Below are 14,992 nucleotides of genomic sequence, written 5' to 3' on the forward strand. Positions count from 1 at the left end.
GACAGGAAATGCTGACGTGTACAGTCAAAGATGAAGGTCAACATCTCTGGAAAGCATGACAAGAGCACGTTAGACGGCAGCAGTGAAGATCTAATCCATCTTGCTTGTTATTGTTGTCATGTTGTAAGCATGTGTTCCTGGCCTTACTGTCGAGTACTTGTTGCAAATAAAATAAACATTAATATGTTTATATACATAGAACACATTGTGCTAATCCTATGGATGGTATTTCAAGAAATACCAAGTTTTGTAAGAAAAATAACTCCCTAAATTGGTAATGTCAACATATTTCTTTTTCTTTCTTTTTTTTTCATGTATGTGGTTGATCTTGCTAGGAGATCCAAGTATTACATTATTCGAATATAGTCCAATCATGTTTGCTGCAATTTGTGTTAGAATATGTACTAAAAGATATAGTTCTTTGTAAAACAGACAAAATATTTTCACTGCCGAAAAAGTAAATGAGTTTATATAAAGCAACATATGCCCTAATGCCCAACTGGGTAATGCTTTTGGAAGTGCTTCATAAAACTAAACCAACATTGGGGTGCCTGGGTGCCTCAGTCGGGTTCAGGATCGGACTCTTGATTTCGGCTCAGGTCATGATCCCAGTGTCGTGGGATAGAGCCCCACTTCGGCTCCGTGCTGAATGTGGAGCCTGCATAAGATTCTCTCTCTCTCTGCCCCTCTTCTCCTCCCCACCCCTCCCTCTGTAAACACACGCGCACGCACACACACACATACAAAACAAAAAAACTAAACCAACATCACAGAATGAGAGCAATTTTTCCTTATCTGGAATATTTGTCACAAAACAAAGATCAAATCTGTTGGATAAGACAATATTTTATGTGTTTTAAATTATCATTTGAAGAATAACTTTTTAAGTGTTAATTTTTTATTTTTAAAAATGATTTTTTATTTAGTGGCGCCTGGGTGGCTCATTTCGTTAAGTATCTGACTTCGGCTCAGGTCATGATCTCGCAGTTCGTGATTTTGAACCCCGTGTCGGGCTCTGTGCTGACAGCTCAGAGCCTGGAGCCTGCCTCGGATTCTGTGTCTCCCTCTTTCTCTGCCCTTCCCCTACTCGCACTCTCTCTCTCTCTCTCTCTCTCTCAAAAACAAACATTAAAAACATTTAAAAACAATGATTTTTATTTAGAATTTATTTTGCATTAATGCTTTCTTTTTTTAATGACTTCTCTAATGAAATGTCTGTAATAAGTAGTGATCACTGCTGCATGTAATTGAAATACACAATCTTGTCCAATATTATTCATAATAATAATAAACCTTACACCATGCTTTTATTATCTTTTTTTTAAAAAATGCTTATTTTTGAGAGAGAGAGAGAGAGAGAGAGAGAGAGAGAGCAGGGGAGGGGCAGAGAGCAAAGGAGACAGAGAACCCCAAGCAGGATCCACATCAGCAGCATAGAGTCTGTCTCAGGGTTCGAACCCACAAACCATGAGATCATGACCTAAGCCGAAATCAAGACTCCACTGTTTTTTTTTTTTTAATTTTTATTTTTTAACGTTTATTTATTTTTGAGACAGAGAGAGACAGAGCATGAATTGGGGAGGGTCAGAGAGAGAGGGAGGCACCGAATCTGAAATAGGCTCCAGGCTCTGAGCTGTCAGCACAGGGCCTGACACGGGGGCTCAAAATCACGAACTGCAAGATCATGACCTGAGCCAAAGTCAGATGGTCAACGGACTGAACCACCCAGGCGCCCCTATTATTATATATTTTTAAAAAATAATATAATATATTATATATATTATAAATATAATAATAATAAAGCTCTGGAACTTTTAGTATAACCCCATCACAGGAAAATGATTCATTGTTCATTATTATGGTTACTCATTATATTTCAAAAACATGTAAATAAAGTGTTAGGAAAAATACAAAATAACATGATTTCAGGAATTTCATTTTTGTGTTGTTCCTGAATCCCACAGGTTAATATCTGTTGGGAATTGGCAAACATTACCACAGTAACTAATGAATACCTACAGTATTCTTTGCATCTGGTGGATAAAAGAGAGCTTTTTCACATCTTTATCTTCTTACTGTCTCCAAAATCCTGTTTCAAGGTATCAGAGTCCAGATGAAGTTCTCAGGTAGCATGAGTGTTAAGTCACACATATGTCAACCCCAAATATTTTTCACCTTTCTCTTAATATCTTTATATACTCATCTTTCCCCCTTAATTCCTTCTCTTCTTTTAAAATTAAAATGTTTACCTATCAATACATATATTCAACAATCTTCTGTATTCTTTTTTCTAATTTTTTTTAATGTTTATTATTGAGGGGCGCCTGGGTGGCTTGGTCGGTTAAGCGTCTGACTTCGGCTCAGGTCATGATCTCACGGTCCGTGAGTTTGAGCCCCGCGTCGGGCCCTGTGCTAACAGCTCAGAGCCTGGAGCCTGTTTCAGATTCTGTGTCTCCCTCTCTCTCTGCCCCTCCCCTGTCCATGCTCTGTCTCTGTCTCAAAAATAAATAAACGTTAAAAAAAATTAATGTTTATTATTGAGAGAGAGACAGAGCATGAGTGGGGGAGGGACAGAGAGAGAGGGAGATACAGAATCGGAAGCAGGCTCCAGACTCTGAGCTGTCAGCACAGAGCCTGATGTGGGGCTTGAACTCACAGACCCCGAGATCATGACCGGAGCTGAAGTCAGACGCTTGACTGACTGAGCCACCCAGGTGCCCCAACAATCTTGTACATTCTAATAAGAATATTAGGTCCTATGGATAGAAATATGAATAAAACATAGTTCCTGCTCTTAAAGATCTTACAGTCTAGAAGATTTTTTAATTTTAAGAAAACTGCAAATACAGAAAAGCACAACAAATAATAAAAATACTCACGGCCCCCAAATTCAACAAATTTTACAGGTCATTTGATTTATTTCCAGTCTTTCTATTTTACAAGAAATAAAACATTATAAAGTTAACCATCCCTCCCCAAGTGTTACCTTCTGTCACGAATTGGTATAAATCACCGCCATAGTTATTTTCTCACATACACATACCCGTAATAAATAGAAATCACTCCTGTGTGTTTTTGTTCCCAAAGATGGCATTGCTCTGTATGTAGTCTGCAACGTTTACCTCTCCATTTTGGTTCCAAGCTATGTCCATGCAAGTTTGTTTATTTTAGCAGCTTTATGGTAATTTATTGACTAAATAAAAACAGTATCCATTTCCCACCTAAAGGGCATTTAGGTTATTTCTATCTTTGGCCATCACACCGAAATTCTGAAGTAAACATCGATGTACCATTTCCTCATTCATGTATGTAAGAGTTCCTCTAGGGTAAATATCCAGGAGTAGAATTGCTAGATGATAGGCTATGTACATTCTCAGCTTTAATAGATACTTTCAAATTTTTCTCCAAAGTAGCTGTTCCAAATAATTTATTGAATATTATATGGTATATCTTATTTATTTATTTATTTATTTAATTTATTTTTCAGAGAAACAGAATGCACGGGCACACATACATGAGTAGGGAGGGACAGAGACAAGGAAAGAACCTTTTTTGTTTTAAAGTTTATGTATTTATTTTAAGAGGGACAGAGACAGCATGAGTGGGGGAGGCGCAGAGAGAGAGAGGGAGAGAGAGAGAATCCCATGCAGGCTCTGAACTGTCAGTGTGGAGCCCGATGTGGGACTCGAACCCACAAAGCCATGATTTCATGACCTGAGCTGAAACCAAGATTCAGACGTTCAACCCACAGAGCCACCCAGGCACCCAGGGAGAGAGAGAATCCTAAGCAGACTCCCTGCCCAGCACACAGCCTACACAGAACTTGATCTCACTCACAACTGTGAGATCATGACTTGAGCTGAAATCAAGAGTTGGACACTCAGTCAATTGAGCTTCCAACTCTTGATTTTGGCTCAGGTCATGATCTCAGGGTCAGGTCGTGGGATTGAGTACCTCTGTCCAGCTCCACGCTGTGCATGGAGATTCTCTCTCTCTCTGTCTCTCTCTCTCTTCCTCTGCCCCTCTCCCCTGCTCATGTGTTCTCTATCTCAAAAAAATAAAATAAAATAAAATAATTTAAAAAAATGAAAATATCCTCAATCCTATTTTTAAAACAAGAGAGAGAGTTGGGCGCTTAACCAACTGAGCTACCCAGGCGCCCCATATGTGGTGTATCTTCTATATGCCAGGCAGAAATTCAGGCATGGGGGATACTGCAGTAAAAAAGACAAAAAAAATTCTGCCCTTGTAAGTTTACATTTGAGCGGACAAAAACAGTCAATGACCATAATTAGTACATTATAGAGTGTGTCACAAGGTGATAGATGCCGTGGGAAAAAAATAGAGAGACAGTGAGGAATGTTGAGAAGATGCCATTTCAGATAGCGTGGAGATAGACCTCATTGAGAAGTTAATCTTCACGAAAACCTTGAAAGTATACCTACTTTAAGTATTCCAGCAGAGGAAACAGTCAACGTAAAGCAGACGTGTGCCTGGTATGTTCGGGTAACCCCAAGAAGGCCAGTGTGTCTGCAGCAGTGTGAACCACAGAGAGGACTGGTGGGAAATGAGGCCAGTCGCAGGGGCTGGGTTATGCTGGACCACAACTGTAGGCCATTGTGAGGACTTTGGCTTTCACGTAGCGTGAAATGGGAGCCATTGGAGGGTTTCAAGCAGACGACTGGCGTGTTTTGTCATATGTTTTAAAGGTGTATCCCTCTGGCTGCAATGTTAAAAATATATCCAGAAGGATGAGAGATGAAAGCAAAGGAGTCAAGGACAACTCTTGGGTTTTGCCTGCACAGCCATAAAGATGGAATTGCCATCAACTGAGGTGAAGCAGACTGCAGGACGAGCAGCTCGGTGGGGAGAAAATAGGAGTGCGTTTTGAACATGTGCCTGAGATGTCTACTAAGCGCTTCTCAGACTATCAGTTGGAGGCTACTTGGTTTGGTTGGAATCCCAGCAGTTTAGGGTTCAAACAAGGACCCCTTCCTTCCCTCCCACCCTCTCTCCCTCCCAGGCACACTGATGCAGGAAAAAAAAAAAAAATAATGACTCCTATTCAGGGTCTTCAACCCCTAGTTTCTGGGCTCTTTTAAAAAAATTCTTAAAAAGGGGTGGGAGGGTCATTCACTAAAATAACAATTAGCAAAGAGCCACCTTGTATCTAGTTTGTCAGATTACCCTTCGGTAAATCCAATCTGAAACTTATCAAAATGAACTTAAATAATCAGAGAAGTATTTTCAGCTACAAATTCTTGACTCATTACATTTGTACTCAACTAGTAAGACTGAAACTAATTTTTTGCTGTTGTTGTTTATTTTTTTATTTTTTAGACAGAGAGAGACAGAGCATGAACGGGGGAGGACCAGAGAGAGAGAGGGAGAGACAGAATCTGAAACAGGCTCCAGGCTCTGAGCGGTCAGCACAGAGCCCAACGCGGGGCTCAAACTCACGGACCGCGAGATCATGACCTGAGCGGAAGTCGGACGCTTAGCCGACTGAGCCACCCAGGCGCCCCTGAAACTAATTTTTAAATATCTTCACATTTTAGGCAAATTTAATTCAGCATCTCCTGGAGAGTATATCCGTTCACTAGTCACCATAAGAATGTTTCATTTCTGAGCACTCCCATGAAAGAACAGATATTCAGTCAATCATTTGTAATTTAAACTTGTAACATGAAGAAATTACTAAACATTTTCCACTTAATTTCTAACTTTCTGGGTATCATGAGTTATGAATCATTCCTCCGATGGTCATCCCCTTAGGGTATCTCTAAAGAAAACATGACAAAAAGGCTTGATGTCTCATCCAAATCACAAGGTTATGATCTTTACTTCCTTAAATTTGACTGCAAAGGATTATGAATTTTTTTTAAGAAAAGGAAATTTTTTGGAAGAATGCAAAGACACTTTTGTTAGATCAGCCTGATAGTCTTTTGTTAGATAGCTTTTTCTAGATTTGTTCTCAAGAATAATCAATTAAATAATTCAACGTATATTTTATGTTGCCATGCTAAACAATAGAGATATAAAGGAATGAGATACTATCCCTACCCTGAAATCCAGTGGCAGGGGTGGGGGGGAGGGAATCCATATAAACAAGTCATACTTGCTATAATGGAAAAACAGAGAAAAGAGTGACTCATTCTGTTGGGTGCCCGGATGGCTTTACAGAGATGGTGATATTTGAGTTGGGTCTTGAAAAATAAATAGGCGTTTACCAGGTAATGAAGATGAAGAAAGGCACTACAGATTGAGGTAGAGATAGAAGTAGAGGTGTGGGATGAATGGAAGCACAGTTATTAAAGGGCGTGGCATATGGGGGGAGCAGTAGAGAGCCCCCTGCCTCTCATCGTGGGACAAATCCCGGGGCCTGTGCAGCAGTATGCTAGTGGCTATGGAAAACCACAAGACAAGCGTGTCCCAGCTGCCTGGGGCTTCTCTGAGTTTATTCAACTTCATGTCAATTTTAGTTAACAGTTAATTTTAGACATTTTCCCCAGTTTTGTTGAAATGTGACTGACATACAGCATTGAATAGAGATTTCAGACATTTTAAAAAATGAAAAATGGGCACCTAGCTGGCTGAGTCAGAAGAGCATGAGACTCTTGATCTCGGGGTTGTGAATTCAAGTCCCACGTTGGGTGTAGAGATTATTTACATAAATAAAAAAATAAGCATGAAAATAAACATGAATATATTTGTGAAGAATACAAAAAGTCCATGCATTCTTTATATGAAACAAATACATCCCGATTTCAGAAGTCTGTTTCAAGCTGTAACTCTTATCATCAGCCTATCATCATCAAACCCTGTGGTTTCAGGCCCCTTGGCTCTTAGGGGTTTCACTTGAGAAGCACTGGACTAAAACATGGGTCGAACAGAAGAGAGAGACAGGAAATGAGGTTAGAAAAATAACTCATTATCTCCTAGATATCTTTAAAGCATCTTTCAGGACTATATTTGTAGTGGGTTTCATATGCCAAATTGAGAATATTTAGGCAAGGTGATGTCAAGATTGAATCTCTGTTGTAGAACACCGTGGCAACTTGGCAAATCAACTTGAGAGGAGGAAACAGAACAAATCAAGAGACTATTACTACCATCTAGGTGAGAAATGGGGCCTTCCTGAGATATGGCAGAGGCAGTGAGGATGGCTAAGAAGAGATATTTGAGAGATAATTTAGGAAAGGAAAATGACAGGACTTAGTGACACGTTTACTGTTGAGTACTGGGAGTCAGGAGTGATTCTTAGATTTCTAGCTTCGCAAACCCATGAGCAATGGATACTATTACCTAAGGTAGAAAATAGAGGGGGAAAAGTTTCCAAAAGTACCTCAAAGATATGTGAAAGACAATGAGTTGACTTTTGCCTCTGCTAAATTGTGATGCCTGTGGCACAGAAATTATTCATTTAATATCTTCATCTAGCAAATATTAAGCACCATGAACTAAGCTAGATATGTATTTTAAAATGTCCAGTAGGTAGTGGAAAATCAGGTCTGAAAGAAATTTAAAAGATGTATAAGGCTGAAAATACAGAAATGAAAGTCACTGATGTGCTTTGCAGGATGGCAAAAGCTAAGGGGACCAGATATGCCAACAGGAGAGTACAGAGTAAGAAAAGAAGACTCACCCTGAGCCCAAGGAAGAGTAATCTTTCAGTGTCAGGGTGTAGAATAGCCTGGGGAAAGGTTGTCACAATGTCAACATGATAAGTCCTCCTCCTAGTTTTTAAAAATGACTTCCTTAGTAAAATTTATTAGCATTTCACAAAACAAATTCTTCAGAAATTTGGAAGAATATATATGATCTTTCTATACACCGTGTGAAGTCATAGGATCATTTTCTCAAATGTCATGAATCTGTACGCCTCTTCTCAATTAAATATTTTCATTTAAATTGGTTGTAAAAAAATTAGTTTGGGGGCACCTGGGAGGCTCAGTCAGTTAAGCCTCCGACTCTTGATTTGGGCTCAGGTCATCATCTCATGGTTCATGGGATTGAGCCCCACATGGGGGTGTGTGCTGACAGTGTGGAGCCTGCTTGGGATTCCCTGTCTCCTCTCTCTCTGCCCCTCCCACACTCACATATGGATGTCCACTTTCTCTCAAAATAAATAAATAAACATTTTTTTAAAAGAATATTTTTTTAAAGAAATCAATTTGGACTAATTACTGCAGTCAATTGTATTACTTTATTAAATTCTGCCAGCTTACAAATTAGGCAGTTTTAATTATTTTTTAACGGAAAGAGGGAAACAACGTTCAGGGAGAGGAACTTCACTGTGTGAATCCCGTAGGACCCATAACCACAGATAAAATGAACCTTAGAGTTACTAAGGGATTTAATCTTCTCCCCCTGAGACTTCCAGCATGAGTCAAACTATACAAAAACTATTTGGCAAGAGGAAAATGTAACACATCAGAATTCTGGGACACTCACGACACCCGATCCAGCCAGATTTTATCTTTCACATCGGAATCTAGGGCAGATTCCTGGGACGGCTACCCTGCCCCAACCGCCGATGGGTGAAGCCGAGCTGTCCTAAGGGGGTTGGAGCCCTCAATCTTCCTCCCAGCCTTACTCCCTGCTGCTAGAGATCACACCCTAGACGGATTCATCTTTGGGTACTGTTGCACCTGGTGAGGGCAAGGCTGTCCGTCCTGGGGTCAAGCCAAGCCACCACCCTCTTTACAGGAAGCCACATCGCACAACTCCTTCCCGGCCTGTGGAAAACTGAGCTGGCCTTAGTTCAAGATGTGACGTCCACATTACGGCAACCAATCACAAGTCTGCTCTTAAGGAGCGGGCCAGGGAGCGGACACTGTATTGGTGGTGGTGTCTTGTCAATCTCAGCAGAGGCACCGCCTCTTTCTCTTAGCAACGGATGTGTCATAGCAACAGCTTGCCGGGAGCTGCTGTTTGTGGTCTTGGGACTTGCTTTTCTGAGAGGAGAGTCAAACTTCCATCTCCAGCTCCCAAAGGAGCTTTCTCCAGGGTACTGCAAAGAGGCTTTTCCCCCTTCAGCTTAGCAGTATCAGGTAAGGGACTCTGATGGGAAATCAGGCTTTCCTATCTGAATGGGAAAGGAGGCGTGGAAAACAAGTCTTTTACTCACTCTTCCCTGGGCTTTGGAACACTCGCTGGGCCAGTGATGTGCTTGATGCAGTAAAGACTGCAAAAAACTACAAAACGTTCCCTGATTTCAGAGAACTTCCAGCCTAACCAGGAGACAAAAATGGCAGTGAGAGAGCAGTTAACGACACTCTAAGAACGGTGGGGGCGGGTACTAGGGCTGTTCACAGGTAGTATATCACATTGTCTAGCACATTGCAGCGCAATGCTAGGAGCTCAATAAATGATGGCTGGCTGGCTGGCTGGCTGGCTAGATAGATAGATAGATAGATAGATAGATAGATAAAAAGGAAAACAGCATGATTCTGGCACAGAGATGAAAGTAGAAAAGGTTAGCGTGGGCTGACGTAGTTAGAGAAGTGACTTCAGGACTATTACAAATCGGCTAGAGTAGATGAAGAGTAAAGAAGATGAATGGGAGAACATTAACCCTTTGAAAGTAAGGGCCTTGTCAGATTCCTCTTATGACCTCCCGTGCCTAATTGCTGCTCAATAATTTCTCCCTCCTTCTCCATGGTGTGTGTTGCTTGCTGAATGAATTCACAGCAATCTTTCAGGAAGCTCTGAGTTTGAGGCCTTCTGCATTTGTGGAGGCCTGGCATAATTACATAGAATGTGATTAGAAAGTGTCAGGGAGAGGTGCCTGGGTGGCTCAGTCAGTCAACTGACTCTTGATTTCATCTCAGATCATGATCTCAAGGTTGGTGGGTTCAAGCCCAGCTTCCAGCTCCTCGCTGACAGTGCGGAGCCTGTGTGGGAGTCTTTTTCCCTCCCTCTCTCTGCCCCTCCCTGACTTGTACTCTCTGTCTCTCTCAAAATAAGCAAACTAAAAAAAAAGTGTCAGGGAAAACGAGATTCTTTCAGCCTGAGTGAGAAAGCTGGGGAGGCTTCCGAGAGAAGGTCACACTGGAGTTGAGACTTGAAGAATGAGTAGGATTTAAGCAGAGAAATGTATGCATGGTGGGGAGCAGGAGGGGTGAAGAGGGAAGGGGGTCCCCAGAGAGGAAGATGGAAAGGTATGGGGGCTATTTGGAGGACGTGAGTAATCCTGTGAGTAGAAACTGGAAGGAGGATGTGGTGAGGCAGGCTGTGAAGGGGGTTGCAGGTGATGTGTACAAGTTTAGATTTGATCCCGCTTTGCAAAGTCTTATCTGCAGACCACTAGTGCAAGACTACTTTATAGTCATGTTTAAAAGTCAGAGTCCTAGGCTCAGACTGCAGAATCACTGTAGGTCCAGAAAATTTGCTTTTTTAATGAGCTCCATTCCTACACTCCTGGAGGAGAATGCCAGTGTGGACAGTTGGGACCCACATTGTATTCCGCAGTACACAGGGAAGTGACTGGTTATGATCCGTGTTTTAGAAAGAGAGCTCTGAAGGCCTGCCCTGAGAATAACTGTTCTGGCTGAAACAGAGGCATTGAAGCAAGTGAAATGTTCCTAATCTGTGGGAGGAGGGGAATCCGTGGATTAAAAATAAATTACCTATTTACTAACCACTTATTGAAAAGTATGCGGTTGGTAACAAACCACAGCAGTATTGGCACGACATGTGACTTTGTCACCAAAAGAAATTATGGCTCTTTTCATATTGTATTATGGATGTTACAGATGTATTACTTATGCTCATCCCTTCTTCAAAGTCAAGGTAGTAATTAGAACCACTGCTAGATCTTATTATTTAATGTGTTAATGAAGAAGCACATGAGTTATTATATCATAATTTTTAAAATAGTTTGATAACTGTCTCCCTTGTAATCTCATGTTTTTGTTTGAAGCATAGGCATCCCCAAGCTGCCAAAGGGGTTGATGGCATAAATTAGTTAGGAACTACTGGTATGAGAGGACACGTGGAAGGCCTGAACCAGGGGAGGCTGTGGCGAGGAGGGCATAGAATTCAGGAGAAATTTCAAAGGCAGAAGTGATGGGAGAGCGTCTACTTAAATAAGTAAATATCCAGTCTTGGAAAGAGGTAGAAGTAAGCTGGAAGGACAGAACAAGAGTAGTAGACCAATGGGAAAGACTATAGGAACAGTTACGTCTGGAGGGTGGAAGTTGTGAACTTGTCAGAAGATGGTGATGAGCCTAGGAGAACCTTTAAGCTAAGTCAGGGTCTTCGTGGAGACTGACCAAGAAGCAGCAGTTCTTGGAGACATTTACCAGCCTCCCAAGATGTTAGTCTTGGATCTCATTCTAAATCCCTTTAAAAAGGGGAGCAGGGGGAGGCATATGATGAGCTTACAAATAGTTTGGGAAGAGAAAAGAGGACGATGACCACCCAGATAAGGTCAGCTAATTGCTAATTGAAGTACACCTAGGGAAGTAATACTTTCTAAGGTGTGAGAAGGTGCCAGTGCTACAGGTCTTCTCAGAATTAAAGATCTCACAGCTGGGAGCAAGCCACACATACATACAGGTGACAAAAGAGAACGTGTAAACAGGTGTATGTGTCTCAGCAGAACAGAAAGAAGAAAGGAAGCTTAATAACTGTTCAAATCGCTGCGTTATATCATTTGTAATTTGCCACTTATCTCTTCATCTGCGGTAGTTATCTTCCTGAATAGAAGCATCATAAAAAGATACAGTCATGAACAAGTCTTGAAAGTTAGTTGGAACCATGTCCTAGACCGCTCCAAATGCAAGGCTCCTCCGAGTCAGTAAAGCACCATCACAGGTTTTCAGCTATTACCCAGGGGACTTACCCAGTACTTGCTTGCCACTCCCTAATGCCTTTGCTGTTAACCTGGAAGGTAGGAAGTGTGTCCTTGGGGCACTTGGCTGGCTGCCTCAGTCTCTAGAGCATGCGACTCTTGATCTTGGGGTTGTGAGTTTGAGCCCCATGTTGGGTGTGGAGATTACTTAAAAGTGAAATCTTAAAAAAAAAAAAAAAGGAAAAGAAGCAAAATGATATTCTGGAATGGGTGGATTAATTTACAAAGCATATAAGCAGTTTTAGCATCAAAAATATTTAAATGGAACAATTAAATATTTATAAGTATTATAGTTTACAAGTTCTGTTTTGAAATTCTGTCAGCTATAGTGGCTTTGAAACCAAATGTGATACAGGCTACTGGAGTAGGTGAATCTTTTATTTTAGGAATAGATGAAGGATCTCTTCTGCATCTCTCAACAAGAATTAAATGTGGTGAGCATTTCAGAGTCACCTTAACAAAGTAATATCTGTATTGAAAAATTCTTATGACCTTTTAGTAGTCAATTTAATGTGAAAAGCTGGAAAATATAATATAGCATATTCACTCCATGAAATATGCAATTTTATAAAAAGTTCTTAGTAAGACCTGCTGTAATTTTAAAGTAACATCTTTTTTGGGGGGCGCCTGCGTGGCTCAGTTGGTTAAACGCTGGCTTCAGCTCAGGTCATGATCTCATGGTTTACCAGTTCAAGCCCTATGTTGGGCTCTGTGCTGACAGCTCAGAGCCTGGAGCCTGCTTCAGATTCTGTGTTTCCCTCTCTCTCTGCCTCTCCCCCACTCCTGCTGTCTCTCTCACTCTCAAAAATAAATAAACATTAAAAAAATAAAGTAACATCTTTTTTTAATTTGCCAGATATTCTTTTAATGAGAACTAGAAAAGACCACATTTTTTGCAAACTGCCTTTTTTTAAACAAATGATTTGCTTTTGATTACAAATACTGTGTGAGATAATGCCTTCTTTTGCAAAACCAATAAATACAGGAAAAAATTTTAAGCATGTGATTTGCCCAAGATATTTGGAAGGGAAAAAAAGCCTGATTTTTTTTTCCAGTATGAAAAAAAAATCAGTATACCCTAACCTTTCAAGGAATAAGTTCAAAGATATGACTCGACTGGAGACAAAGAAAGAGAGAGAGAAGAGACAGAGACCATCTTATAACTGCTTTAAATACCTTCTGATAATTATTCTGATGTTACCTTTCCTTTCTGGAATTCGTATCTTCAAAAAAGAGTTGAATTTAAAATATTTCTAATGAGGGGCGTCTGGGTGGCTCGGTCGCTTAGGCGTCCAACTTCAGCTCAGGTCATGGTCTCACGGTCCGTGAGTTCGAGCCCCGCGTCGGGCTCTGTGCTGACCGCTCAGAGCCTGGAGCCTGTTTCAGATTCTGTGTCTCCCTCTCTCTCTGGCCCTCCCCTGTTCATGCTCTGTCTCTCTCTGTCTCAAAAATAAGTAAATGTTAAAAAAATTTTTAAATAAATATTTCTAATGAACTGATTAATGGGGGAAAAGAAAATGCATACTGAACACATATGTAGAAACTTTACCATAAGCAATTATGCATATCAAAGACACTAACTTTAAAAAGATACAAAAAAGGTGAGAAAAACCTGAATTACAGAAAAGAAAATCAAATATAATGAAAAACTAGAATAAAAATTAGCAAATACACGCACAAAATATATACACATACAGCAGCACTCTGTGTTGACTCACAAAGGGAAAAGCAGTGGTCCAAGAGCGCTCAACATGGCTTGTCAGATAAAGAAACACACACAAGCTCAGGTGCCCACACACAAAACAAAAACCCGGTACAACAGTACACTCAATCTATAACACAAATTCAGAATTATTTTACAGTGCTTCCTTTCTTAATACAAAGGTACCCATCTTGAGTGTGTATGTGTGTGTGTGTGTGTGTGTGTGTGTGTGTGTATAATGTATGTATACACACATACTTTTTCAGTGGTTTACTGTAGACTTATTTTTAATTAGTGTTATTACATGCAACTGTTTCCTGTATTTAACAGCCTTTTTATTTACCTTCACGTGTCTAGCTTCCACCTATCAAAAGTTTCAGGTTGGCAGGCAGACGGGTGCCTTATTCTCTGTAAAACTGAATGCAGTGGTTTTAAACACTTGGACAGAACAAGTTTGGTTGCCATTTCAACACATGGAAATAGTTACATTGATGCCTAAGTTGCCATTTTCTGCAGAAAGCTGTGCAATGCTGGTGTCAAAAGACTAGGCGGTCGCTATTCATAATGGCTGTTGCAATTCCCTCAGGAATAGATCACCGGGCCGCTTCCCAAGTCAATCGCCGCCTAGGACCGTTTAGCTCAAGTCGATAAGCAAAAATTTCAGCTTACTTGCGTGTTCCTATCAGCTATACAAGTGCAAAGAACAGCTGGTGGCCGTCGGACTTTTCCTTTTTCTCCAGGACTAACATGAAGTGAAAGCCAAAACAGGACTGCATCATCACCCCGTCAACAGCACCAGTGTAGCAAGGAAAACTATATTCTTTCCCTGTAGGGCTGTAATGGACTTTGCCAATGCATCATATAGGGGCTTGACAGCATCCAAAGAGCCTTGCCATTTGCAGGAAGCACCAGGGCACGGACACGAATAAGGCCTAAACTCACGGAGCTCTTCATGGTCTGCTTTCTGTGTGTGTGGCAGAGGTATCGCTCCTCCAGGAGAGGCATATTTACAGGGGGAAAGCGCGGGAACTGGCCATTTCCTCCAGGGCCAAGTTGCGAGGGGATCCCAACGGCCCCGGCAGGTTGGACAACATGCGAGCTTTTGGGCAACAGTTGCTACAAACGAGATGGCCACTCTGACAGTGAAGAATGGGTGGTAGCGCGTAGCCGCAGCAGACAGGACACTCAAAAAGACCCGCCCGGTCATTCTTGGATGCAGTTGTGCCAGTCAGGGCAGGCACCCTCTGGGACGGCGCACACTTGGAGGTTCCAGCAGGGAATGCTGGTGCAGCCTGGCGGCTCATTTCCGTGGGCGGAGAACCTCGGCCCGGTCCCGGCTCAAACGCGCTCCGTGGCCACCGCGAACCACCACCGCCTCTTCCGCGTGTGGGCACCAACAGGACACCCAGACGGGACACCCTGGGCCGCTGCAG

At 41.6% G+C, this 14,992-nt stretch overlaps 1 protein-coding gene and 1 pseudogene across 2 annotated transcripts in view; one reads left to right on the forward strand and one right to left on the reverse strand.

The window, feature by feature from the left end:
* The first annotated feature begins 8,391 nt into the window (after positions 1 to 8,391).
* DNAI3 (dynein axonemal intermediate chain 3) overlaps positions 8,392 to 14,992 on the forward strand; it is an 82,860-nt gene continuing 76,259 nt past the window's right edge. Inside the window, exon 1 of one of the 2 annotated variants that reach the window (XM_043575462.1) lies at positions 8,392 to 9,053. The gene's annotated coding sequence lies outside the window, so the exon portion shown is untranslated. The remainder of the gene's footprint in view (positions 9,054 to 14,992) is intronic. The other variant, XM_043575461.1, reaches the window with a different exon arrangement.
* Positions 13,535 to 14,863, reverse strand: LOC122480715 (annotated as a pseudogene).

Source organism: Prionailurus bengalensis, chromosome C1 (genome assembly GCF_016509475.1).
Source record: "Prionailurus bengalensis isolate Pbe53 chromosome C1, Fcat_Pben_1.1_paternal_pri, whole genome shotgun sequence".
Classification (NCBI taxonomy): Eukaryota; Metazoa; Chordata; class Mammalia; order Carnivora; family Felidae; genus Prionailurus; species Prionailurus bengalensis.